The sequence below is a fragment of the Ambystoma mexicanum genome, chromosome 3q (genome assembly GCF_040938575.1).
Source record: "Ambystoma mexicanum isolate Mex_15411 chromosome 3q, UKY_AmexF1_1, whole genome shotgun sequence".
NCBI lineage: Eukaryota > Metazoa > Chordata > Amphibia > Caudata > Ambystomatidae > Ambystoma > Ambystoma mexicanum.
The window spans coordinates 391,448,404-391,475,752 of NC_090926.1; positions in this window are offsets into that span (position 1 = coordinate 391,448,404).

Consider the following 27,349-nt stretch of genomic DNA (forward strand, 5'->3'; position numbering starts at 1 on the left):
TACTGCAGTGGCCTGAGGTTAAGTGCTTGCGTTACAGCGTTGGGGGCATGGGTTTGAGTCCTGCTTTCGACACATAAACGGAATAGTTGCGTAATCTCCTTGTACAGTTGTGGGTACCCACACTCCTTCTAAAAGGTTCAGTGGTTATGAAAAGAGGTCCTTGGAAAAGGGAGGGTGGAAGAAAGCAGAGAGGCAGGACTGAGGAAGCGCAGGGTAAATAAAGGAGGAGATGGGGCAGGCTAAAGGGAGTGGTAGGGCTGGATGAATGGGTCCCTGTGGAGAGGGGGTGAGTGGGGGTAGGACTAGAAGGATATGGTGCAGGTTCCCTGGTAAAAGGAGGGTGGAAGAAAGCAGAGGTGGGACTGTGGTGGTGAGAAAGTGTGGCAGGTGGGGTCCATTCCACACCCTCTCCACTGGGCCTCCTTTCCCCACATTAGGAACCTCCTCCACAATTCTGGACCCTCTTCCCCCCATGACACCGTTGCCAGGGCTGACTTATTCGCTGTCTCCCCAGGGCCCCCTTTATGCCCTCTAGACCTACCCCCTCCTCCTCTTCTCCACAGGGACCCATTCATCCAGCCCTACCTCCCCCTACTTTATTTACCGGCCCCTTCCTCGCCTCCACATCCCGCTTCTCTGCTTTCTTCCACCCTCCCTTTACCAGGGAACTCATTACATTACATAGCCACTGAACCTTTTAGGAGTGTGGGTACCCATCACTGTACAAGAAGATTACCCAACTATTCTGTTTATGTGCCGAAAGCAGTACTCGAACGCAGCCCCCCCCAGCGCTGTAACGCAAGCAATTAACCTCTAGGCCACTGCAGTTAGCTGGTATTTGGTGGAGCGGGGGAGGGGGGACAGATGTTCTATCCTCCTTGGCTTCAGTGAACATGTTTCACAATGCAAATGGGTTTGCTCACAGGGGCATGCAGGAGAAAGATATATATGCCCAAAAGCGACCCTCAGAAGCATGGCAATCAGTGGCTCAAGCTGTAAATCCTTGTTCTTGCAATGCTGGAGACCTGCGTTCTAATCCAATGTCCGGTATCTCTTGGGCATGTTGTTTTTCATTTTAAAAAAATGTTTTTATTGAAAATTGGGATGCATTGCCCTGCCCGATCAGCCAACAGCTAACGCCCCTTCAATACATGTGTTCCCACTAACAGTTGTGCCTTTGTATTCTGCACTCTGGCCTTAGTAACAACCATACACAAGCTTGTCTCTCTGGCCCCAACTGACTGGAAAAAACGAGGGGAAAAGGTGTAACCTGGGGGTCATGGCTGATTCCATAATTGCACTGGGACTCAAACAGCACACCTTCTCGAGGTGCTGTGAGTTGACCACCGGCCCCTGCATAGCAAGCAAACCTGTATCAGCATCTCACCAGCAACTGAATGTGTCGCCTGCAAGGTACACATAGGAGGCTGCAGTAAGTGCATTAACCCATTGGGCTGTCTACCCTCCATCCTCTGAGAGCAGGAAACTGCATTTCCATGTTGACTTACTTTGGCACATTAGATCTATCTTTCACCCCAATTCAGAGGATGTTTTGCTTCACGGAGAGATGATAATCATTGTGAGGTATGAGCCACTAATAGCTAAGCAGGTCAGTTAAATCTTTGACCTTGTCATTGGGGTGTATTGTTATGCGCAGGGCAGCAGTCTTATGCCCTCTGCTACTGTACGCTTTCGTATTGGTGCTTGTTTATGATTCTAAAATGTAAACAGTCTGCTCTCAAAAGTGAAAGATTTGAAAGACTCTTGTTGTAACAAGCCTTTCCCACTCTTTGCCCTGGCGGTGAGAGAGCTGCTTTCTGCCTTTAACTTCCCCAATTGTGGAGTGGCTGGCTCCACCACTGACAACCAGTGCCTAATCCTGGAGGAAAACGGAAAGAGGACTGCGCCCTGCGACCTCCACCAGTCCCTAACGCTCCCAAACGCGACCACAGCCCATACGGGCACAGCCCTATGTCCTATGCAGCCCCTCTGGTGAAGCCACCCACACAACTTAGGGTTAGGATCTGTGCTCTTCCACGTCGGCCTGGCCACCTAGGCCCCAGAAAGTGTCACAGCCTGCTTTATAAACCTTAGTGACGGTGGCCTAGGTGAAGATGATGTTGATGGAATACTGATGCCTTTTGCCTCCCAGAAGCCACCTGGGAGCATAGTAAAATGAAGGGGTGTTCCTGCTCTGCTGCCCTGTGTTTGCCCTCTGCCTAAGTGACATTCATTCTGGGCTCTCCAGGCAAATGTATCCATCTGGGAGAGAGCTAGGAATGGGACGTCTCTTTCTGCAGGCACAGTGGGGAAGACTCAGAGAGCTACATGCCTGAGACATCTTTCCTTGTCCCTCGCTCATTGTTCTGTTCCCTAACTTCTAACTCTCTGCCAGGCCAGGCACTGTTTCTTTTACTGCCAACCCCCCTGACCCCTCGTCTTTCACCTACTTCCCGATCTATTAAGCCTTCTCCTTTTTTACTCTCTTCTATGGCCCTTTGAAAAGGAATGCAGGCCTAGCTAAGCCTCGTGAAGGAAATCTACCAACAAAAGATGCATGGGAGGTGCTGTGAGACGAGTAAGAAGGGCTGAAGGGGTGATGGGTTGTTGAGTTGGGAAGCACCAGAGGCGTAGCCAGGATTTTCTAGCAAATGGGGTCTGAAGCTCATGTAGTTGTGCCCACTGCAATGACAAAAATCTCTTTAAATGCCCACACAGAGCTGCTGAGTGGGCATTTACAGATTTTGGGTGGGCCTTTCCCCTCAGGCCCTACCCTGCCCACGCCTCTGCACTCTCACACCCCGGGCAAAGAGTAGGAAAGGCTTGCTACAGCAAGAGTCTTTCAAATCTTTCACTTTTGGGAGCAGAGTGTTTACATTTAAAAATCATGAACAAGCAGCATTAAGAAACCATACAGTAGCAGAGGACAGAGGACTGCCCTGCGCATGTCAATACACCCCAATGACAAAAGCAAAGATTTAACTGACCTGCTTAGCTATTAGTGGCTCACACCTCACAATGATTATCATTTCTCTGTGAAGCAAAACATCCTCTGACTTGGGGTGAAACAGAGATCTAATGTGCCAATGGAAGGCAACGTGGAAATTCAGTTTCCTGCTCTCAGAGGAAGGAGGGTCGACAGCCCAATGGGTTAATGCACCTACTGCAGCCTCCTATGTGTAGCCTGCAGGCGACACATTCAGTTGCCGGTGAGTTGCTGATACAGGTTTGCTTGCTATGCAGGGGCCGGTGGTCACATCACAGAACCTCGAGAAGGTGTCCTGTTTGAGTCCTAGTGCAATTATGGTATCAACCATGACCCGTAGATTACTCCTTTTACACCCGTTTTTTTCCAGTCAGTTGGGGCCAGAGAGACAAGATTGTGTATGGGTGTTACCAAGGCCAGAGTGCCGAAAACAGAGGCACAACTGTTAGTGGGAATGCTGGTATTGAAGGGGCATTAGCTGTTGGCTGATCGCGCAGGGCAATGCATCCCCATTTTCAATAAAAATATTTTTTTTTAAATTAAAAAAAATCCCCAAGAGTCACCGGACAAGAACTCAGGTCTCCAACATTGCAAGACCAAGCACTTACCACTTGAGCCACTGGTGGCTGTGCATCTGAGAGCTGCATTTGGGCGTATATATCTTTGTTCTGCATGCCCCTGTGAGCATGCCCATGTGAGCATGCCCATTTGCATTGTCAAACATGTTCACTGCAGAAAATGAGGATAGAACATCTGGCCTCCACTTCTCCAAATATCAGCTTACTGCAGTGGCCTGAGGTTAAGTGCTTGCGTTACAGCGTTGGGGGCATGGGTTTGAGTCCTGCTTTCGACACATAAACGGAATAGTTGCGTAATCTCCTTGTACAGTTGTAGGTACCCACACTCCTTCTAAAAGGTTCAGTGGTTATGAAAAGAGGTCCTTGGAAAAGGGAGGGTGGAAGAAAGCAGAGAGGCAGGACTGAGGAAGCGCAGGGTAAATAAAGGAGGAGATGGGGCAGGCTAAAGGGAGTGGTAGGGCTGGATGAATGGGTCCCTGTGGAGAGGGGGTGAGTGGGGGTAGGACTAGAAGGATATGGTGCAGGTTCCCTGGTAAAAGGAGGGTGGAAGAAAGCAGAGGTGGGACTGTGGTGGTGAGAAAGTGTGGCAGGTGGGGTCCATTCCACACCCTCTCCGCTGGGCCTCCTTTCCCCACATTAGGAACCTCCTTTACACACCCATTCCTCCACAATTCTGGACCCTCTTCCCCCCATGACACCGTTGCCAGGGCCGACTTATTCGCTGTCTCCCAGGGCCCCCTTTATGCCCTCTAGACATACCCCCTCCTCCTCTTCTCCACAGGGACCCATTCATCCAGCCCTACCTCCCCCTACTTTATTTACCAGCCACTTCCTCACCTCCACATCCCGCTTCTCTGCTTTCTTCCACCCTCCCTTTACCAGGGAACTCATTACATTACATAGCCACTGAACCTTTTAGGAGTGTGGGTACCCACCACTGTACAAGGGGATTACCCAACTATTCTGTTTATGTGCCGAAAGCAGTACTCGAACCCAGCCCCCCCCCAGCGCTGTAACGCAAGCACTTAACCTCTAGGCCACTGTAGTTAGCTGGTATTTGGTGGAGCGGGGGAGGAGGGACAGATGTTCTAACCTCCTTGGCTTCAGTGAACATGTTTCACAATGCAAATGGGTATGCTCACAGGGGCATGCAGGAGAAAGATATATATGCCCAAAAGCGACCCTCGGAAGCGTGGTAAACAGTGGCTCAAGCTGTAAATCCTTGGTCTTGCAATGCTGGAGACCTGAGTTCTAATCCAATGTCCGGTATCTCTTGGGCATGTTTTTTTTCATTTAAAAAAATGTTTTTATAGAAAATTGGGATGCATTGCCCTGCCCGATCAGCCAACAGCTAACGCCCCTTCAATACATGTGTTCCCACTAACAGTTGTGCCTTTGTATTCTGCACTCTGGCCTTAGTAACACCCATACACAAGCTTGTCTTGCTGGCCCCAACTGACTGGAAAAAACGAGGGGAAACGTGTAATCTGGGGGTCATGGCTGATTCCATAATTGCACTGGGACTCAAACAGCACACCTTCTCGAGGTGCTGTGAGGTGACCACCGGCCCCTGCATAGCAAGCAAACCTGTATCAGCATCTCACCAGCAACTGAATGTGTCGCCTGCAAGGTACACATAGGAGGCTGCATTAGGTGCATTAACCCATTGGGCTGTCGACCCTCCTTCCTCTGAGAGCAGGAAACTGCATTTCCATGTTGACTTACTTTGGCACATTAGATCTATCTTTCACCCCAATTCAGAGGATGTTTTGCTTAACGGAGAGATGATAATCATTGTGAGGTGTGAGCCACTAATAGCTAAGCAGGTCAGTTAAATCTTTGACCTTGTCATTGGGGTGTATTGTTATGTGCAGGGCAGCAGTCTTATGCCCTCTGCTACTGTACACTTTCGTATTGGTGCTTGTTCATGATTCTAAAATGTAAACAGTCTGCTCTCAAAAGTGAAAGATTTGAAAGACTCTTGCTGTAACAAGCCTTTCCCACTCTTTGCCCTGGCGGTGAGAGAGCTGCTTTCTGCCTTTAACTTCCCCAATTGTGGAGTGGCTGGCTCCACCACTGACAACCAGTGCCTAATCCTGGAGGAAAACGGACAGAGGTCTGCGCCCTGCGTCCTCCACGCGTCCCTAACGCTCCCAAACGCGACCACAGCCCATATGGGCACAACCCTATGTTCTATGTAGCCCCTCTGGTGAAGCCACCCACACAACTTAGGGTTAGGATCTGTGCTCTTCCACGTAGGCCTGGCCACCTAGGCCCCAGAAAGTGTCACAGCCTGCTTTATAAACCTTAGTAACGGTGGCCTAGGTAAAGATGATGTTGATGGAATACTGATGCCTTTTGCCTCCCAGAAGCCACCTGGGAGCATAGTAAAATGAAGGGGTGTTCCTGCTCTGCTGCCTTGTGTTTGAACTCTGCCTAAGTGACATTCATTCTGGGCTCTCCAGGCAAATGTATCCGTCTGGGAGAGAGCTAGGAATGGGACGTCTCTTTCTGCAGGCACAGTGGGGAAGACTCAGAGAGATACATGCCTGAGACATCTTTCCTTGTCCCTCGCTCATTGTTCTGTTCCCTAACTTCTAACTCTCTGCCAGGCCAGGCCCTGTTTCTTTTACTGCCAACCCCCCTGACCCCTCCTCTTTCACCTACTTCCCGCTCTATTATGCCTTCTCCTTTTTTACTCTCTTCTATGGCCCTTTAAAAAGGAATGCAGGCCTAGCTAAGCCTCATGAAGGAAATCTACCAACAAGAGATGCATGGGAGGTGCTGTGAGACGAGTAAGAAGGGCTGAAGGGGTGATGGGTTGTTGAGTTGGGAAGCACCAGAGGCGTAGCCAGGATTTTCTAGCAAATGGGGTCTGAAGCTAATGTAGTTGTGCCCACTGCAATGACAAAAATCTCTTTAAATGCCCACACAGAGCTGCTGAGTGGGCATTTACAGATTTTGGGTGGGCCTTTCCCCTCAGGCCCTACCCTGCCTACGCCTCTGCACTCTCACCCCCAGGACAAAGAGTAGCAAAGGGTTGCTACAGCAAGAGTCTTTCAAATCTTTCTTTTTTGGGAGCAGAGTGTTTACATTTAAAAATCATGAACAAGCAGCGTTAAGAAACCATACAGTAGCAGAGGACAGAGGACTGCCCTGCGCATGTCAATACACCCCAATGACAAAAGCAACGATTTAACTGACCTGCTTAGCTATTAGTGGCTCGCACCTCACAATAATTATCATTTCTCTGTGAAGCAAAACATCCTCTGACTTGGGGTGAAAGAGAGATCTAATGTGCCAATGGAAGGCAACATGGAAATTCAGTTTCCTGCTCTCAGAGGAAGGAGGGTCGACAGCCCAATGGGTTAATGCACCTACTGCAGCCTCCTATGTGTAGCCTGCAGGCGACACATTCAGTTGCCGGTGAGTTGCTGATACAGGTTTGCTTGCTATGCAGGGGCCGGTGGTCACATCACAGCACCTCGAGAAGGTGTCCTGTTTGAGTCCTAGTGCAATTATGGTATCAACCATGACCCGAAGATTACTCCTTTTACACCCGTTTTTTTCCAGTCAGTTGGGGCCAGAGAGACAAGATTGTGTACGGGTGTTACCAAGACCAGAGTGCCAAAAACAGAGGCACAACTGTTAGTGGGAACGCAGGTATTGAAGGGGCATTAGCTGTTGGCTGATCGCGCATGGCAATGCATCCCCATTTTCAATAAAAACATTTTTTTTTAAATTAAAAAAAATCCCCAAGAGCCACCGGACAAGAACTCAGGTCTCCAACATTGCAAGACCAAGCACTCACCACTTGAGCCACTGGTGGCTGTGCATCTGAGAGTTGCATTTGGGCGTATATATCTTTGTTCTGCATGCCCCTGTGAGCATGCCCATGTGAGCATGCCCATTTGCATTGTCAAACATGTTCACTGCAGAAAATGAGGATAGAACATCTGGCCTCCACTTCTCCAAATATCAGCTTACTGCAGTGGCCTGAGGTTAATTGCCTGCATTACAGCGTTGGGGGCATGGGTTTGAGTCCTGCTTTCGACACATAAACGGAATAGTTGCGTAATCTCCTTGTACAGTTGTGGGTACCCACACTCCTTCTAAAAGGTTCAGTGGTTATGAAAAGAGGTCCTTGGAAAAGGGAGGGTGGAAGAAAGCAGAGAGACAGGACTGAGGAAGCGCAGGGTAAATAAAGGAGGAGATGGGGCAGGCTAAAGGGATTGTTAGGGCTGGATGAATGGGTCCCTGTGGAGAGGGGGTGAGTGGGGGTAGGACTAGAAGGATATGGTGCAGGTTCCCTGGTAAAAGGAGGGTGGAAGAAAGCAGAGGTGGGACTGTGGTGGTGAGAAAGTGTGGCAGGTGAGGTCCATTCCACACCCTCTCCGCTGGGCCTCCTTTCCCCACATTAGGACCCTCCTTTACACACCCATTCCTCCACAATTCTGGGCCCTCTTCCCCCCATGACACCGTTCCCAGGGCCGACTTATTCGCTGTCTCCCCAGGGCCCACTTTATGCCCTCTAGACCTACCCGATACCTCCTCTTCTCCACAGGGACCCATTCATCCAGCCCTACCTCCCCCTACTTTATTTACCGGCCACTTCCTCGCCTCCACATCCCGCTGCTCTGCTTTCTTCCACCCTCCCTTTACCAGGGAACTCATTACATTACATAGCCACTGAACCTTTTAGGAGTGTGGGTACCCACCACTGTACAAGGAGATTACCCAACTATTCTGTTTATGTGCTGAAAGCAGTACTCGAACCCAGCCCCCCCCAGCGCTGTAACGCAAGCAATTAACCTCTAGGCCACTGCAGTTAGCTGGTATTTGGTGGAGCGGGGGAGGGGGCGAAAGATGTTCTATCCTCCTTGGCTTCAGTGAACATGTTTCACAATGCAAATGGGTATGCTCACAGGGGCATGCAGGAGAAAGATATATATGCCCAAAAGCGACCCTTGGAAGCATGGCAATCAGTGGCTCAAGCTGTAAATCCTTGGTCTTGCGATGCTGGAGACCAGAGTTCTAATCCAATGTCCGGAATCTCTTGGGCATGTTTTTTTCATTAAAAAAAAATGTTTTTATTGAAAATTGGGATGCATTGCCCTGCCCGATCAGCCAACAGCTAACGCCCCTTCAATACATGTGTTCCCACTAACAGTTGTGCCTTTGTATTTTGCACTCTGGCCTTAGTAACACCCATACACAAGCTTGTCTCTCTGGCCCCAACTGACTGGAAAAAACGAGGGGAAAAGGTGTAATCTGGGGGTCATGGCTGATTCCATAATTGCACTGGGACTCAAACAGCACACCTTCTCGAGGTGCTGTGAGGTGACCACCGGCCCCTGCATAGCAAGCAAACCTGTATCAGCATCTCACCAGCAACTGAATGTGTCGCCTGCAAGGTACACATAGGAGGCTGCAGTAGGTGCATTAACCCATTGGGCTGTCGACCCTCCTTCCTCTGAGAGCAGGAAACTGCATTTCCATGTTGACTTACTTTCGCACATTAGATCTATCTTTCACCCCAATTCAGAGGATGTTTTGCTTCACGGAGAGATGATAATCATTGTGAGGTGTGAGCCACTAATAGCTAAGCAGGTCAGTTAAATCTTTGACCTTGTCATTGGGGTGTATTGTTATGCGCAGGGCAGCAGTCTTATGCCCTCTGCTACTGTACGCTTTCGTATTGGTGCTTGTTCATGATTCTAAAATGTAAACAGTCTGCTCTCAAAAGTGAAAGATTTGAAAGACTCTTGCTGTAACAAGCCTTTCCCACTCTTTGCCCTGGCGGTGAGAGAGCTGCTTTCTGCCTTTAACTTCGCCAATTGTGGAGTGGCTGGCTCCACAACTGACAACCAGTGCCTAATCCTGGAGGAAAACGGACAGAGGTCTGCGCCCTGGTCCAACGCTCCCAAACGCGACCACAGCCCATACGGGCACAGCCCTATGTCCTATGCAGCCCCTCTGGTGAAGCCACCCACACAACTTAGGGTTAGGATCTGTGCTCTTCCACGTAGGCCTGGCCACCTAGGCCCCAGAAAGTGTCACAGCCTGCTTTATAAACCTTAGTGACGGTGGCCTAGGTGAAGATGATGTTGATGGAATACTGATGCCTTTTGCCTCCCAGAAGCCACCTGGGAGCATAGTAAAATGAAGGGGTGTTCCGGCTCTGCTGCCCTGTGTTTGAACTCTGCCTAAGTGACATTCATGCTGGGCTCTCCAGGCAAATGTATCCATCTGGGAGAGAGCTAGGAATGGGATGTCTCTTTCTGCAGGCACAGTGGGGAAGACTCAGAGAGCTACATGCCTGAGACATCTTTCCTTGTCCCTCGCTCATTGTTCTGTTCCCTAACTTCTAACTCTCTGCCAGGCCAGGCCCTGTTTCTTTTACTTCCAACCCCCCTGACCCCTCGTCTTTCACCTACTTCCCGCTCTATTATGCCTTCTCCTTTTTTACTCTCTTCTATGGCCCTTTGAAAAGGAATGCAGGCCTAGCTAAGCTTCGTGAAGGAAACCTACCAACAAAAGATGCATGGGAGGTGCTGTGAGACGAGTAAGAAGGGCTGAAGGGGTGATGGGTTGTTGAGTTGGGAATCACCAGAGGCGTAGCCAGGATTTTCTAGCAAATGGGGTCTGAAGCTAATGTAGTTGTGCACACTGCAATGACAAAAATCTCTTTAAATGCCCACACAGAGCTGATGAGTGGGCATTTACAGATTTTGGGTGGGCCTTTCCCCTCAGGCCCTACCCTACCCACGCCTCTGCACTCTCACCCCCAGGGCAAAGAGTAGGAAAGGCTTGCTACAGCAAGAGTCTTTCAAATCTTTCACTTTTGGGAGCAGAGTGTTTACATTTAAAAATCATGAACAAGCAGCATTAAGAAACCATACAGTAGCAGAGGACAGAGGACTGCCCTGCGCATGTCAATACACCCCAATGACAAAAGCAAAGATTTAACTGACCTGCTTAGCTATTAGTGGCTCACACCTCACAATGATTATCATTCCTCTGTGAAGCAAAACATCCTCTGACTTGGGGTGAAACAGAGATCTAATGTGCCAATGGAAGGCAACATGGAAATTCAGTTTCCTGCTCTCAGAGGAAGGAGGGTCGACAGCCCAAGGGGTTAATGCACCTACTGCAGCCTCCTATGTGTAGCCTGCAGGCGACACATTCAGTTGCCGGTGAGTTGCTGATACAGGTTTGCTTGCTATGCAGGAGCCGGTGGTCACATCACAGCACCTCGAGAAGGTGTCCTGTTTGAGTCCTAGTGCAATTATGGTATCAACCATGACCCGTAGATTACTCCTTTTACACCCGTTTTTTTCCAGTCAGTTGGGGCCAGAGAGACAAGATTGTGTATGGGTGTTACCAAGGCCAGAGTGCCGAAAACAGAGGCACAACTGTTAGTGGGAACGCAGGTATTGAAGGGGCATTAGCTGTTGGCTGATCGCGCAAGGCAATGCATCCCCATTTTCAATAAAAACATTTTTTTTTTAATTAAAAAAAATCCCCAAGAGCCACCGGACAAGAACTCAGGTCTCCAACATTGCAAGAACAAGCACTTACCACTTGAGCCACTGGTGGCTGTGCATCAGAGAGTTGCATTTGGACGTATATATCTTTGTTCTGCATGCCCCTGTGAGCATGCCCATGTGAGCATGCCCATTTGCATTGTCAAACATGTTCACTGCAGAAAATGAGGATAGAACATCTGGCCTCCACTTCTCCAAATATCAGCTTACTGCAGTGGCCTGAGGTTAATTGCTTGCATTACAGCGTTGGGGGCATGGGTTTGAGTCCTGCTTTCGACACATAAACGGAATAGTTGTGTAATCTCCTTGTACAGTTGTGGGTACCCACACTCCTTCTAAAAGGTTCAGTGGTTATGAAAAGAGGTCCTTGGAAAAGGGAGGGTGGAAGAAAGCAGAGAGACAGGACTGAGGAAGCGCAGGGTAAATAAAGGAGGAGATGGGGCAGGCTAAAGGGATTGGTAGGGCTGGATGAATGGGTCCCTGTGGAGAGGGGGTGAGTGGGGGTAGGACTAGAAGGATATGGTGCAGGTTCCCTGGTAAAAGGAGGGTGGAAGAAAGCAGAGGTGGGACTGTGGTGGTGAGAAAGTGTGGCAGGTGGGGTCCATTCCACACCCTCTCCGCTGGGCCTCCTTTCCCCACATTAGGACCCTCCTTTACACACCCATTCCTCCACAATTCTGGGCCCTCTTCCCCCCATGACACCGTTCCCAGGGCCGACTTATTCGCTGTCTCCCCAGGGCCCACTTTATGCCCTCTAGACCTACCCCCTCCTCCTCTTCTCCACAGGGACCCATTCATCCAGCCCTACCTCCCCCTACTTTATTTGCCTGCCACTTCCTCGCCTCCACATCCCGCTTCTCTGCTTTCTTCCACCCTCCCTTTACCAGGGAACTCATTACATTACATAGCCACTGAACCTTTTAGGAGTGTGGGTACCCACCACTGTACAAGGAGATTACCCAACTATTCTGTTTATGTGCCGAAAGCAGTACTCGAACCCAGCCCCCCCCCCCAGCGCTGTAACGCAAGCAATTAACCTCTAGGCCACTGCAGTTAGCTGGTATTTGGTGGAGCGGGGGAGGGGGGACAGATGTTCTATCCTCCTTGGCTTCAGTGAACATGTTTCACAATGCAAATGGGTATGCTCACAGGGGCATGCAGGAGAAAGATATATATGCCCAAAAGCGACCTTTGGAAGCATGGCAATCAGTGGCTCAAGCTGTAAATCCTTGGTCTAGCAATGCTGGAGACCAGAGTTCTAATCCAATGTCCGGTATCTCTTAGGCATGTTTTTTTCATTAAAAAAAATGTTTTTATTGAAAATTGGGATGCATTGCCCTGCCCGATCAGCCAACAGCTAACGCCCCTTCAATACATGTGTTCCCACTAACAGTTGTGCCTTTGTATTCTGCACTCTGGCCTTAGTAACACCCATACACAAGCTTGTCTCTCTGGCCCCAACTGACTGGAAAAAACGAGGGGAAAAGGTGTAATCTGGGGGTCATGGCTGATACCATAATTGCACTGGGACTCAAACAGCACACCTTCTCGAGGTGCTGTGAGGTGACCACCGGCCCCTGCATAGCAAGCAAACCTGTATCAGCATCTCACCAGCAACTGAATGTGTCGCCTGCAAGGTACACATAGGAGGCTGCAGTAGAAGCATTAACCCATTGGGCTGTCGACCCTCCTTCCTCTGAGAGCAGGAAACTTCATTTCCATGTTGACTTACTTTGGCACATTAGATCTATCCTTCACCCCAATTCAGAGGATGTTTTGCTTCACAGAGAGATGATCATCATTGTGAGGTGTGAGCCACTAATAGCTAAACAGGTCAGTTAAATCTTTGACCTTGTCATTGCGGTGTATTGTTATGCGCAGGGCAGCAGTCTTATGCCCTCTGTTACTGTACGCTTTCGTATTGGTGCTTGTTCATGATTCTAAAATGTAAACAGTCTGCTCTCAATAGTGAAAGATTTGAAAGACTCTTGCTGTAACAAGCCTTTCCGACTCTTTGCCCTGGCGGTGAGAGAGCTGCTTTCTGCCTTTAACTTCCCCAATTGTGGAGTGGCTGGCTCCACCACTGACAACCAGTGCCCAATCCTGGAGGAAAACGGACAGAGGTCTGCGCCCTGCGTCCTCCACGCGTCCCTAACGCTCCCAAACGCGACCACAGCCCATACGGGCATAGCCCTATGTCCTATGCAGCCCCTCTGGTGAAGCCACCCACACAACTTAGGGTTAGGATCTGTGCTCTTCCACGTAGGCCTGGCCACCTAGGCCCCAGAAAGTGTCACAGCCTGCTTTATAAACCTTAGTGACGGTGGCCTAGGTGAAGATGATGTTGATAGAATACTGATGCCTTTTGCCTCCCAGAAGCCACCTGGGAGCATAGTAAAATTTAGGGGTGTTCCTGCTCTGCTGCCCTGTGTTTGAACTCTGCCTAAGTGACATTCATTTTGGGCTCTCCAGGCAAATGTATCCATCTGGGAGAGATCTAGGAATGGGACGTCTCTTTCTGCAGGCACAGTGGGGAAGACTCAGAGAGATACATGCCTGAGACATCTTTCCTTGTCCCTCGCTCATTGTTCTGTTCCCTAACTTCTAAAACTCTGCCAGGCCAGGCCCCGTTTCTTTTACTGCCAACCCCCCTGACCCCTCGTCTTTCACCTACTTCCCGCTCTATTATGCCTTCTCCTTTTTTACTCTCTTCTATGGCCCTTTGAAAAGGAATGCAGGCCTAGCTAAGCCTCGTGAAGGAAACCTACCAACAAAAGATGCATGGGAGGTGCTGTGAGACGAGTAAGAAGGGCTGAAGGGGTGATGGGTTGTTGAGTTGGGAAGCACCAGAGGCGTAGCCAGGATTTTCTAGCAAATGGGGTCTGAAGCTAATGTAGTTGTGCCCACTGCAATGACAAAAATCTCTTTAAATGCCCACACAGAGCTGCTGAGTGGGCATTTACAGATTTTGGGTGGGCCTTTCCCCTCAGGCCCTACCCTGCCCACGCCTCTGCACTCTCACCCCCAGGGCAAAGAGTAGGAAAGGCTTGCTACAGCAAGAGTCTTTCAAATCTTTCACTTTTGGGAGCAGAGTGCTTACATTTAAAAATCATGAACAAGCAGCATTAAGAAACCATACAGTAGCAGAGGACAGAGGACTGCCCTGCGCATGTCAATACACCCCAATGACAAAAGCAAAGATTTAACTGACCTGCTTAGCTATTAGTGGCTCACACCTCACAATGATTATCATTCCTCTGTGAAGCAAAACATCCTCTGACTTGGGGTGAAACAGAGATCTAATGTGCCAATGGAAGGCAACATGGAAATTCAGTTTCCTGCTCTCAGAGGAAGGAGGGTCGACAGCCCAATGGGTTAATGCACCTACTGCAGCCTCCTATGTGTAGCCTGCAGGCGACACATTCAGTTGCCGGTGAGTTGCTTATACAGGTTTGCTTGCTATGCAGGGGCCGGTGGTCACATCACAGCACCTCGAGAAGGTGTCCTGTTTGAGTACTAGTGTACTTATGGTATCAACAATGACCCGTAGATTACTCCTTTTACACCCGTTTTTTTCAAATCAGTTGGGGCCAGAGAGACAAGATTGTGTATGGGTGTTACCAAGGCCAGAGTGCCGAAAACAGAGGCACAACTGTTAGTGGGAACGGAGGTATTGAAGGGGCATTAGCTGTTGGCTGATCGCGCAGGGCAATGCATCCCCATTTTCAATAAAAACATTTCTTTTTTTAATTTAAAAAAAATCCCCAAGAGCCACCGGACAAGAACTCAGGTCTCCAACATTGCAAGACCAAGCACTTACCACTTGAGCCACTAGTGGCTGTGCAGCTGAGGGTTGCATTTGGACGTATATATCTTTGTTCTGCATGCCCCTGTGAGCATGCCCATGTGAGCGTGCCCATTTGCATTGTCAAACATGTTCACTGCAGAAAATGAGGATAGAACATCTGGCCTCCACTTCTCCAAATATCAGCTTACTGCAGTGGCCTGAGGTTAATTGCTTGCATTACAGCGTTGGGGGCATGGGTTTGAGTCCTGCTTTCGACACATAAAAGGAATAGTTGCGTAATCTCCTTGTACAGTTGTGGGTACCCACACTCCTTCTAAAAGGTTCAGTGGTTATGAAAAGAGGTCCTTGGAAAAGGGAGGGTGGAAGAAAGCAGAGAGACAGGACTGAGGAAGCGCAGATTAAAAAAGGAGGAGATGGTGCAGGCTAAAGGGATTGGTAGGGCTGGATGAATGGGTCCCTGTGGAGAGGGGGTGAGTGGGGGTAGGACAAGAAGGATATGGTGCAGGTTCCCTGGTAAAAGGAGGGTGGAAGAAAGCAGAGGTGGGACTGTGGTGGTGAGAAAGTGTGGCAGGTGGGGTCCATTCCACACCCTCTCCGCTGGGCCTCCTTTCCCCACATTAGGACCCTCCTTTACACACCCATTCCTCCACAATTCTGGGTCCTCTTCCCCCCATGACACCGTTCCCAGGGCCGACTTATTCGCTGTCTCCCCAGGGCCCACTTTATGCCCTCTAGACCTACCCCCTCCTCCTCTTCCCCACAGGGACCCATTCATCCAGCCCTACCTCCCCCTACTTTATTTACCTGCCACTTCCTCGCCTCCACATCCCGCTTCTCTGCTTTCTTCCACCCTCCCTTTACCAGGGAACTCATTACATTACATAGCCACTGAACATTTTAGGAGTGTGGGTACCCACCACTGTACAAGGAGATTACCCAACTATTCTGTTTATGTGCCGAAAGCAGTACTCGAACCCAGCCCCCCCAGCGCTGTAACGCAAGCAATTAACCTCTAGGCCACTGCAGTTAGCTGGTATTTGGTGGAGCGGGGGCGGGGGGACAGATGTTCTATCCTCCTTGGCTTCAGTGAACATGTTTCACAATGCAAATGGGTATGCTCACAGGGGCATGCAGGAGAAAGATATATATGCCCAAAAGCGACCCTCGGAACCATGGCAATCAGTGGCTCAAGCTGTAAATCCTTGGTCTAGCAATGCTGGAGATCAGAGTTCTAATCCAATGTCTGGTATCTCTTGAGCATGTTTTTTTCATTAAAAAAAATGTTTTTATTGAAAATTGGGATGCATTGCCCTGCCCGATCAGCCAACAGCTAACGCCCCTTCAATACATGTGTTCCCACTAACAGTTGTGCCTTTGTATTCTGCACTCTGGCCTTAGTAACACCCATACACAAGCTTGTCTCTCTGGCCCCAACTGACTGGAAAAAACGAGGGGAAAAGGTGTAATCTGGGGGTCATGGCTGATTCCATAATTGCACTGGGACTCAAACAGCACACCTTCTCGAGGTGCTGTGAGGTGACCACCGGCCCCTGCATAGCAAGCAAACCTGTATCAGCATCTCACCAGCAACTGAATGTGTCGCCTACAAGGTACACATAGGAGGCTGCAGTAGGTGCATTAACCCATTGGGCTGTCGACCCTCCTTCCTCTGAGAGCAGGAAACTGCATTTCCATGTTGACTTACTTTGGCACATTAGATCTATCTTTCACCCCAATTCAGAGGATGTTTTGCTTCACGGAGAGATGATAATCATTGTGAGGTGTGAGCCACTAATAGCTAAGCAGGTCAGTTAAATCTTCGACCTTGTCATTGGGGTGTATTGTTATGCGCAGGGCAGCAGTCTTATGCCCTCTGCTACTGTACGCTTTCGTATTGGTGCTTGTTCATGATTCTAAAATGTAAACAGTCTGCTCTCAAAAGTGAAAGATTTGAAAGACTCTTGCTGTAACAAGCCTTTCCCACTCTTTGCCCTGGCGGTGAGAGAGCTGCTTTCTGCCTTTAACTTCCCGAATTGTGGAGTGGCTGGCTCCACCACTGACAACCAGTGCCTAATCCTGGAGGAAAACGGACAGAGGTCTGCGTCCTGCGTCTTCCACACGTCCCTAACGCTCCCAAACGCGACCACAGCCCATACAGGCACAGCCCTATGTCCTATGCAGCCCCTCTGGTGAAGCCACCCACACAACTTAGGGTTAGGATCTGTGCCCTTCCACGTAGGCCTGGCCACCTCGGCCCCAGAAAGTGTCAGAGCCTGCTTTATAAACCTTAGTGACGGTGGCCTAGGTGAAGATGATGTTGATGGAATACTGATGCCTTTTGCCTCCCAGAAGCCACCTGGGAGCATAGTAAAATGAAGGGGTGTTCCTGCTCTGCTGCCCTGTATTTGAACTCTGCCTAAGTGACATTCATTCTGTGCTCTCCAGGCAAATGTATCCATCTGGGAGAGAGCTAGGAATGGGACGTCTCTTTCTGCAGGCACAGTGGGGAAGACTCAGAGAGCTACATGCCTGAGACATCTTTCCTTGTCCCTCGCTCATTGTTCTGTTCCCTAACTTCTAACTCTCTGCCAGGCCAGGCCCTGTTTCTTTTACTGCCAACCCCCCTGACCCCTCGTCTTTCACCTACTTCCCGCTCTATTATGCCTTCTCCTTTTTTACTCTCTTCTATGGCCCTTTGAAAAGGAATGCAGGCCTAGCTAAGCCTCGTGAAGGAAACCTACCAACAAAAGATGCATGGGAGGTGCTGTGAGACGAGTAAGAAGGGCTGAAGGGGTGATGGGTTGTTGAGTTGGGAAGCACCAGAGGCGTAGCCAGGATTTTCTAGCAAATGGGGTCTGAAGCTAATGTAGTTGTGCCCACTGCAATGACAAACATCTCTTTAAATGCCCACACAGAGCTGCTGAGTGGGCATTTACAGATTTTGGGTGGGCCTTTCCCCTCAGGCCCTACCCTGCCCACGCCTCTGCACTCTCACCCCCAGGGCAAAGAGTAGGAAAGGCTTGCTACAGCAAGAGCCTTTCAAATCTTTCACTTTTGGGAGCAGAGTGTTTACATTTAAAAATCATGAACAAGCAGCATTAAGAAACCATACAGTAGCAGAGGACAGAGGACTGCCCTGCGCATGTCAATACACCCCAATGACAAAAGCAAAGATTTAACTGACCTGCTTAGCTATTAGTGGCTCACACCTCACAATGATTATCATTCCTCTGTGAAGCAAAACATCCTCTGACTTGGGGTGAAACAGAGATCTAATGTGCCAATGGACGGCAACATGGAAATTCAGTTTCCTGCTCTCAGAGGAAGGAGGGTCGACAGCCCAATGGGTTAATGCACCTACTGCAGCCTCCTATGTGTAGCCTGCAGGCGACACATTCAGTTGCCGGTGAGTTGCTTATACAGGTTTGCTTGCTATGCAGGGGCCGGTGGTCACATCACAGCACCTCGAGAAGGTGTCCTGTTTGAGTACTAGTGCACTTATGGTATCAACCATGACCCGTAGATTACTCCTTTTACACCCGTTTTTTTCCAGTCAGTTGGGGCCAGAGAGACAAGATTGTGTATGGGTGTTACCAAGGCCAGAGTGCCGAAAACAGAGGCACAACTGTTAGTGGGAACGGAGGTATTGAAGGGGCATTAGCTGTTGGCTGATCGCGCAGGGCAATGCATCCCCATTTTCAATAAAAACATTTCTTTTTTTAATTTAAAAAAAATCCCCAAGAGCCACCGGACAAGAACTCAGGTCTCCAACATTGCAAGACCAAGCACTTACCACTTGAGCCACTAGTGGCTGTGCAGTTGAGGGTTGCATTTGGACGTATATATCTTTGTTCTGCATGCCCCTGTGAGCATGCCCATGTGAGCGTGCCCATTTGCATTGTCAAACATGTTCACTGCAGAAAATGAGGATAGAACATCTGGCCTCCACTTCTCCAAATATCAGCTTACTGCAGTGGCCTGAGGTTAATTGCTTGCATTACAGCGTTGGGGGCATGGGTTTGAGTCCTGCTTTCGACACATAAAAGGAATAGTTGCGTAATCTCCTTGTACAGTTGTGGGTACCCACACTCCTTCTAAAAGGTTCAGTGGTTATGAAAAGAGGTCCTTGGAAAAGGGAGGGTGGAAGAAAGCAGAGAGACAGGACTGAGGAAGCGCAGATTAAAAAAGGAGGAGATGGTGCAGGCTAAAGGGATTGGTAGGGCTGGATGAATGGGTCCCTGTGGAGAGGGGGTGAGTGGGGGTAGAACTAGAAGGATATGGTGCAGGTTCCCTGGTAAAAGGAGGGTGGAAGAAAGCAGAGGTGGGACTGTGGTGGTGAGAAAGTGTGGCAGGTGGGGTCCATTCCACACCCTCTCCGCTGGGCCTCCTTTCCCCACATTAGGACCCTCCTTTACACACCCATTCCTCCACAATTCTGGGTCCTCTTCCCCCCATGACACCGTTCCCAGGGCCGACTTATTCGCTGTCTCCCCAGGGCCCACTTTATGCCCTCTAGACCTACCCCCTCCTCCTCTTCCCCACAGGGACCCATTCATCCAGCCCTACCTCCCCCTACTTTATTTACCTGCCACTTCCTCGCCTCCACATCCCGCTTCTCTGCTTTCTTCCACCCTCCCTTTACCAGGGAACTCATTACATTACATAGCCACTGAACCTTTTAGGAGTGTGGGTACCCACCACTGTACAAGGAGATTACCCAACTATTCTGTTTATGTGCCGAAAGCAGTACTCGAACCCAGCCCCCCCAGCGCTGTAACGCAAGCAATTAACCTCTAGGCCACTGCAGTTAGCTGGTATTTGGTGGAGCGGGGGCGGGGGGACAGATGTTCTATCCTCCTTGGCTTCAGTGAACATGTTTCACAATGCAAATGGGTATGCTCACAGGGGCATGCAGGAGAAAGATATATATGCCCAAAAGCGAAGCTCGGAAGCATGGCAATCAGTGGCTCAAGCTGTAAATCCTTGGTCTAGCAATGCTGGAGATCAGAGTTCTAATCCAATGTCTGGTATCTCTTGGGCATGTTTTTTTCATTAAAAAAAATGTTTTTATTGAAAATTGGGATGCATTGCCCTGCCCGATCAGCCAACAGCTAACGCCCCTTCAATACATGTGTTCCCACTAACAGTTGTGCCTTTGTATTCTGCACTCTGGCCTTAGTAACACCCATACACAAGCTTGTCTCTCTGGCCCCAACTGACTGGAAAAAACGAGGGGAAAAGGTGTAATCTGGGGGTCATGGCTGATTCCATAATTGCACTGGGACTCAAACAGCACACCTTCTCGAGGTGCTGTGAGGTGACCACCGGCCCCTGCATAGCAAGCAAACCTGTATCAGCATCTCACCAGCAACTGAATGTGTCGCCTACAAGGTACACATAGGAGGCTGCAGTAGGTGCATTAACCCATTGGGCTGTCGACCCTCCTTCCTCTGAGAGCAGGAAACTGCATTTCCATGTTGACTTACTTTGGCACATTAGATCTATCTTTCACCCCAATTCAGAGGATGTTTTGCTTCACGGAGAGATGATAATCATTGTGAGGTGTGAGCCACTAATAGCTAAGCAGGTCAGTTAAATCTTCGACCTTGTCATTGGGGTGTATTGTTATGCGCAGGGCAGCAGTCTTATGCCCTCTGCTACTGTACGCTTTCGTATTGGTGCTTGTTCATGATTCTAAAATGTAAACAGTCTGCTCTCAAAAGTGAAAGATTTGAAAGACTCTTGCTGTAACAAGCCTTTCCCACTCTTTGCCCTGGCGGTGAGAGAGCTGCTTTCTGCCTTTAACTTCCCCAATTGTGGAGTGGCTGGCTCCACCACTGACAACCAGTGCCTAATCCTGGAGGAAAACGGACAGAGGTCTGCGTCCTGCGTCTTCCACACGTCCCTAACGCTCCCAAACGCGACCACAGCCCATACAGGCACAGCCCTATGTCCTATGCAGCCCCTCTGGTGAAGCCACCCACACAACTTAGGGTTAGGATCTGTGCCCTTCCACGTAGGCCTGGCCACCTCGGCCCCAGAAAGTGTCAGAGCCTGCTTTATAAACCTTAGTGACGGTGGCCTAGGTGAAGATGATGTTGATAGAATACTGATGCCTTTTGCCTCCCAGAAGCCACCTGGGAGCATAGTAAAATGAAGGGGTGTTCCTGCTCTGCTGCCCTGTGTTTGAACTCTGCCTAAGTGACATTCATTCTGGGCTCTCCAGGCAAATGTATCCATCTGGGAGAGAGCTAGGAATGGGATGTCTCTTTCTGCAGGCACAGTGGGGAAGACTCAGAGAGATACATGCCTGAGACATCTTTCCTTGTCCCTCGCTCATTGTTCTGTTCCCTAACTTCTAACTCTCTGCCAGGCCAGGCCCTGTTTCTTTTACTGCCAACCCCCCTGACCCCTCGTCTTTCACCTACTTCCCGCTCTATTATGCCTTCTCCTTTTTTACTCTCTTCTATGGCCCTTTGAAAAGGAATGCAGGCCTAGCTAAGCCTCGTGAAGGAAACCTACCAACAAAAGATGCATGGGAGGTGCTGTGAGACGAGTAAGAAGGGCTGAAGGGGTGATGGGTTGTTGAGTTGGGAAGCACCAGAGGCGTAGCCAGGATTTTCTAGCAAATGGGGTCTGAAGCTAATGTAGTTGTGCCCACTGCAATGACAAAAATCTCTTTAAATGCCCACACAGAGCTGCTGAGTGGGCATTTACAGATTTTGGGTGGGCCTTTCCCCTCAGGCCCTACCCTGCCCACGCCTCTGCACTCTCACCCCCAGGGCAAAGAGTAGGAAAGGCTTGCTACAGCAAGAGTCTTTCAAATCTTTCACTTTTGGGAGCAGAGTGTTTACATTTAAAAATCATGAACAAGCAGCATTAAGAAACCATACAGTAGCAGAGGACAGAGGACTGCCCTGCGCATGTCAATACACCCCAATGACAAAAGCAAAGATTTAACTGACCTGCTTAGCTATTAGTGGCTCACACCTCACAATGATTATCATTCCTCTGTGAAGCAAAACATCCTCTGACTTGGGGTGAAACAGAGATCTAATGTGCCAATGGAAGGCAACATGGAAATTCAGTTTCCTGCTCTCAGAGGAAGGAGGGTCGACAGCCCAATGGGTTAATGCACCTACTGCAGCCTCCTATGTGTAGCCTGCAGGCGACACATTCAGTTGCCGGTGAGTTGCTTATACAGGTTTGCTTGCTATGCAGGGGCCGGTGGTCACATCACAGCACCTCGAGAAGGTGTCCTGTTTGAGTCCTAGTGCAATTATGGTATCAACCATGACCCGTAGATTACTCCTTTTACACCTGTTTTTTTCCAGTCAGTTGGGGCCAGAGAGACAAGATTGTGTATGGGTGTTACCAAGGCCAGAGTGCCGAAAACAGAGGCACAACTGTTAGTGGGAACGCAGGTATTGAAGGGGCATTAGCTGTTGGCTGATCGCGCAGGGCAATGCATACCCATTTTCAATAAAAACATTTTTTTTTTAAATTAAAAAAAATCCCCAAGAGCCACCGGACAAGAACTCAGGTCTCCAAAATTGCAAGACCAAGCACTTACCACTTGAGCCACTGGTGGCTGTACAGCTGAGGGTTGCATTTGGACGTATATATCTTTGTTCTGCATGCCCCTGTGAGCATGCCCATGTGAGCGTGCCCATTTGCATTGTCAAACATGTTCACTGCAGAAAATGAGGATAGAACATCTGGCCTCCACTTCTCCAAATATCAGCTTACTGCAGTGGCCTGAGGTTAATTGCTTGCATTACAGCGTTGGGGGCATGGGTTTGAGTCCTGCTTTCGACACATAAACGGAATAGTTGTGTAATCTCCTTGTACAGTTGTGGGTACCCACACTCCTTCTAAAAGGTTCAGTGGTTATGAAAAGAGGTCCTTGGAAAAGGGAGGGTGGAAGAAAGCAGAGAGACAGGACTGAGGAAGCGCAGGGTAAATAAAGGAGGAGATGGGGCAGGTTAAAGGGATTGGTAGGGCTGGATGAATGGGTCCCTGTGGAAAGGGGGTGAGTGGGGGTAGGACTAGAAGGATATGGTGCAGGTTCCCTGGTAAAAGGAGGGTGGAAGAAAGCAGAGGTGGGACTGTGGTGGTGAGAAAGTGTGGCACGTGGGGTCCATTCCACACCCTCTCCGCTGGGCCTCCTTTCCCCACATTAGGACCATCCTTTACACACCCATTCCTCCACATTTCTGGGCCCTCTTCCCCCCATGACACAGTTCCCAGGGCCGACTTATTCGCTGTCACCCCAGGGCCCACTTTATGCCCTCTAGACCTACCCCCTCCTCCTCTTCTCCACAGGCAGCCATTCATCCAGCCCTACCTCCCCCTACTTTATTTACCGGCCACTTCCTCGCCTCCACATCCCGCTTCTCTGCTTTCTTCCACCCTCCCTTTACCAGGGAACTCATTACATTACACAGCCGCTGAACCTTTTAGGAGTGTGGGTACCCACCACTGTACAAGGAGATTACCCAACTATTCTGTTTATGTGCCGAAAGCAGTACTCGAACCCAGGCCCCCCCAGCGCTGTAACACAAGCACTTAACCTCTAGGCCACTGCAGTTAGTTGGTATTTGGTGGAGCGGGGGAGGGGGGACAGATGTTCTATCCTCCTTGGTTTCAGTGAACATGTTTCACAATGCAAATGGGTATGCTCACAGGGGCATGCAGGAGAAAGATATATAGGCCCAAAAGCGACCCTCGGAGGCATGGCAATCAGTGGCTCAAGCTGTAAATCCTTGGTCTTGCAATGCTGGAGACCTGAGTTATAATCCAATGTCCGGTATCTCTTGGGCATTTTTTTTTTCATTTAAAAAAAATGTTTTTATTGAAAATTGGGATGCATTGCCCTGCCCGATCAGCCAACAGCTAACGCCCCTTCAATACATGTGTTCCCACTAACAGTTGTCCCTTTGTATTCTGCACTCTGGCCTTAGTAACACCCATACACAAGCTTGTCTCTCTGGCCCCAACTGACTGGAAAAACCGAGGGGAAAAGGTGTAATCTGGGGGTCATGGCTGATTCCATAATTGCACTGGGACTCAAACAGCACACCTTCTCGAGGTGCTGTGAGGTGACCACCGGCCCCTGCATAGCAAGCAAACCTGTATCAGCATCTCACCAGCAACTGAATGTGTCGCCTGCAAGGTACACATAGGAGGCTGCAGTAGGTGCATTAACCCATTGGGCTGTCGACCCTCCTTCCTCTGAGAGCAGGAAACTGCATTTCCATGTTGACTTACTTTGACACATTAGATCTATCTTTCACCCCAATTCAGAGGATGTTTTGCTTCACGGAGAGATGATAATCATTGTGAGGTGTGAGCCACTAATAGCTAAGCAGGTCAGTTAAATCTTTGACCTTGTCATTGGGGTGTATTGTTATGCGCAGGGCAGCAGTCTTATGCCCTCTACTACTGTACGCTTTCGTATTGGTGCTTGTTCATGATTCTAAAATGTAAACAGTCTGCTCTCAAAAGTGAAAGATTTGAAAGACTCTTGCTGTGACAAGCCTTTCCCACTCTTTGCCCTGGCGGTGAGAGAGCTGCTTTCTGCCTTTAACTTCCCCAATTGTGGAGTGGCTGGCTCCACCACTGACAACCAGTGCCTAATCCTGGAGGAAAACGGACAGAGGTCTGCGCCCTGCATCCTCCATGCGTCCCTAACGCTCCCAAACGCGACCACAGCCCATACGGGCACAGCCCTATGTCCTATGCAGCCCCTCTGGTGAAGCCACCCACACAACTTAGGGTTAGGATCTGTGCTCTTCCACGTAGGCCTGGCCACCTAGGCCCCAGAAAGTGTCACAGCCTGCTTTATAAACCTTAGTGACGGTGGCCTAGGTGAAGATGATGTTGATGGAATACTGATGCCTTTTGCCTCCCAGAAGCCACCTGGGAGCATAGTAAAATGAAGGGGTGTTCCTGCTCTGCTGCCCTGTGTTTGCCCTCTGCCTAAGTGACATTCATTCTGGGCTCTCCCGGCAAATGTATCCATCTGGGAGAGAGCTAGGAATAGGACGTCTCTTTCTGCAGGCACAGTGGGGAAGACTCAGAGAGCTACATGCCTGAGACATCTTTCCTTGTCCCTCGCTCATTGTTCTGTTCCCTAACTTCGAACTCTCTGCCAGGCCAGGCCCTGTTTCTTTTACTGCCAACCCCCCTGACCCCTCGTCTTTCACCTACTTCCCGCTCTATTATGCCTTCTCCTTTTTTACTCTCTTCTATGGCCCTTTGAAAAGGAATGCAGGCCTAGCTAAGCCTCGTGAAGGAAATCTACCAGCAAAAGATGCATGGGAGGTGCTGTGAGACGAGTAAGAAGGGATGAAGGGGTGATGGGTTGTTGAGTTGGGAAGCACCAGAGGCGTAGCCAGGATTTTCTAGCAAATGGGGTCTGAAGCTAATGTAGTTGGGCCCACTGCAATGACAAAAATCTCTTTAAATGCCCACACAGAGCTGCTGAGTGGGCATTTACAGATTTTGGGTGGACCTTTCCCCTCAGGCCCTACCCTGCCTACGCCTCTGCACTCTCACCCCCAGGGCAAAGAGTAGGAAAGGCTTGCTACAGCAAGAGTCTTTCAAATCTTTCACTTTTGGGAGCAGAGTGTTTACATTTAAAAATCATGAACAAGCAGCATTAAGAAACCATACAGTAGCAGAGGACAGAGGACTGCCCTGCGCATGTCAATACACCCCAATGACAAAAGCAAAGATTTAACTGACCTGCTTAGCTATTAGCGGCTCACACCTCACAATGATTATCATCTCTCTGTGAAGCAAAACATCCTCTGACTTGGGGTGAAACAGAGATCTAATGTGCCAATGGAAAGCAACATGGAAATTTAGTTTCCTGCTCTCAGAGGAAGGAGGGTCGACAGCTCAATGGGTTAATGCACCTACTGCAGCCTCCTATGTGTAGCCTGCAGGCGACACATTCAGTTGCCGGTGAGATGCTGATACAGGTTTGCTTGCTATGCAGGGGCCGGTGGTCACATCACAGCACCTCGAGAAGGTGTCCTGTTTGAGTCCTAGTGCAATTATGGTATCAACCATGACCCGTAGATTACACCTTTTACACCCGTTTTTTCCAGTCAGTTGGGGCCAGAGAGACAAGCTTGTGTATGGGTGTTACCAAGGCCAGAGTGCCGAAAACAGAGGCACAATTGTTAGTGGGAACGCAGATATTGAAGGGGCATTAGCTGTTGGCTGATCGCGCAGGGCAATCCATCCCCATTTTCAATAAAAACAATTTTTTTTAAATTAAAAAAATTACCCAAGAGACACCGGACATTGGATTAGAACTCAGGTCTCCAACATTGCAAGACAAAGCACTTACCACTTGAGCCACTGGTGGCTGTGCTTCTGAGAGCTGCATTTGGGCGTACATATCTTTCTTCTGCATGCCCCTGTGAGCATGCCCATGTGAGCATGCCCATTTGCATTGTCAAACATGTTCACTGCAGAAAATGAGGATAGAACATCTGGCCCCCGCTCCTCCAAATATCAGCTAACTGCAGTCGTCTCGAGGTTAAGTGCTTGCGTTACAGCGTTGGGGGCATGGGTTTAAGTCCTGCTTTCGGCACATAAACGGAATAGTTGCGTAATCTCCTTGTACAGTTGTGGGTACCCACACTCCTTCTAAAAGGTTCAGTGGTTATGAAAAGAGGTCCTTGGAAAAGGGAGGGTGGAAGAAAGCAGAGAGGCAGGACTGAGGAAGCGCAGGGTAAATAAAGGAGGAGGTGGGGCAGGCTAAAGGGAGTGGTAGGGCTGGATGAATGGGTCCCTGTGGAGAGGGGGCGGGTCTGGGTGAGTGGGGGTAGGACTAGAAGGATATGGTGCAGGTTCCCTGGTAAAAGGAGGGTTGAAGAAATCAGAGGTGGGACTGTGGTGGTGAGAAAGTGTGGCAGTTGGGGTCCATTCCACACCCTCTCCGCTGGGCCTCCTTTCCCCACATTAGGACCCTCCTTTACACACCCATTCCTCCACAATTCTGGGCCCTCTTCCCCCCATGACACCGTTCCCAGGGCCGACTTATTCGCTGTCTCCCCAGGGCCCACTTTATGCCCTCTAGACCTACCCCCTCCTCCTCTTCTCCACAGGGACCCATTCATCTAGCCCTACCTCCCCCTACTTTATTTACCGGTCACTTCCTCGCCTCCACTTCCCGCTTCTCTGCTTTCTTCCACCCTCCCTTTACCAGGGAACTCATTACATTACATACCCACTGAACCTTTTAGGAGTGTGGGTACCCACCACTGTACAAGGAGATTACCCAACTATTCTGTTTATGTGCCGAAAGCAGTACTCGAACCCAGGCCCCCCCAGCGCTGTAACGCAAGCACTTCACCTCTAGGCCACTGCTGTTAGCTGGTATTTGGTGGAGCGGGGGCGGGGGGACAGATGT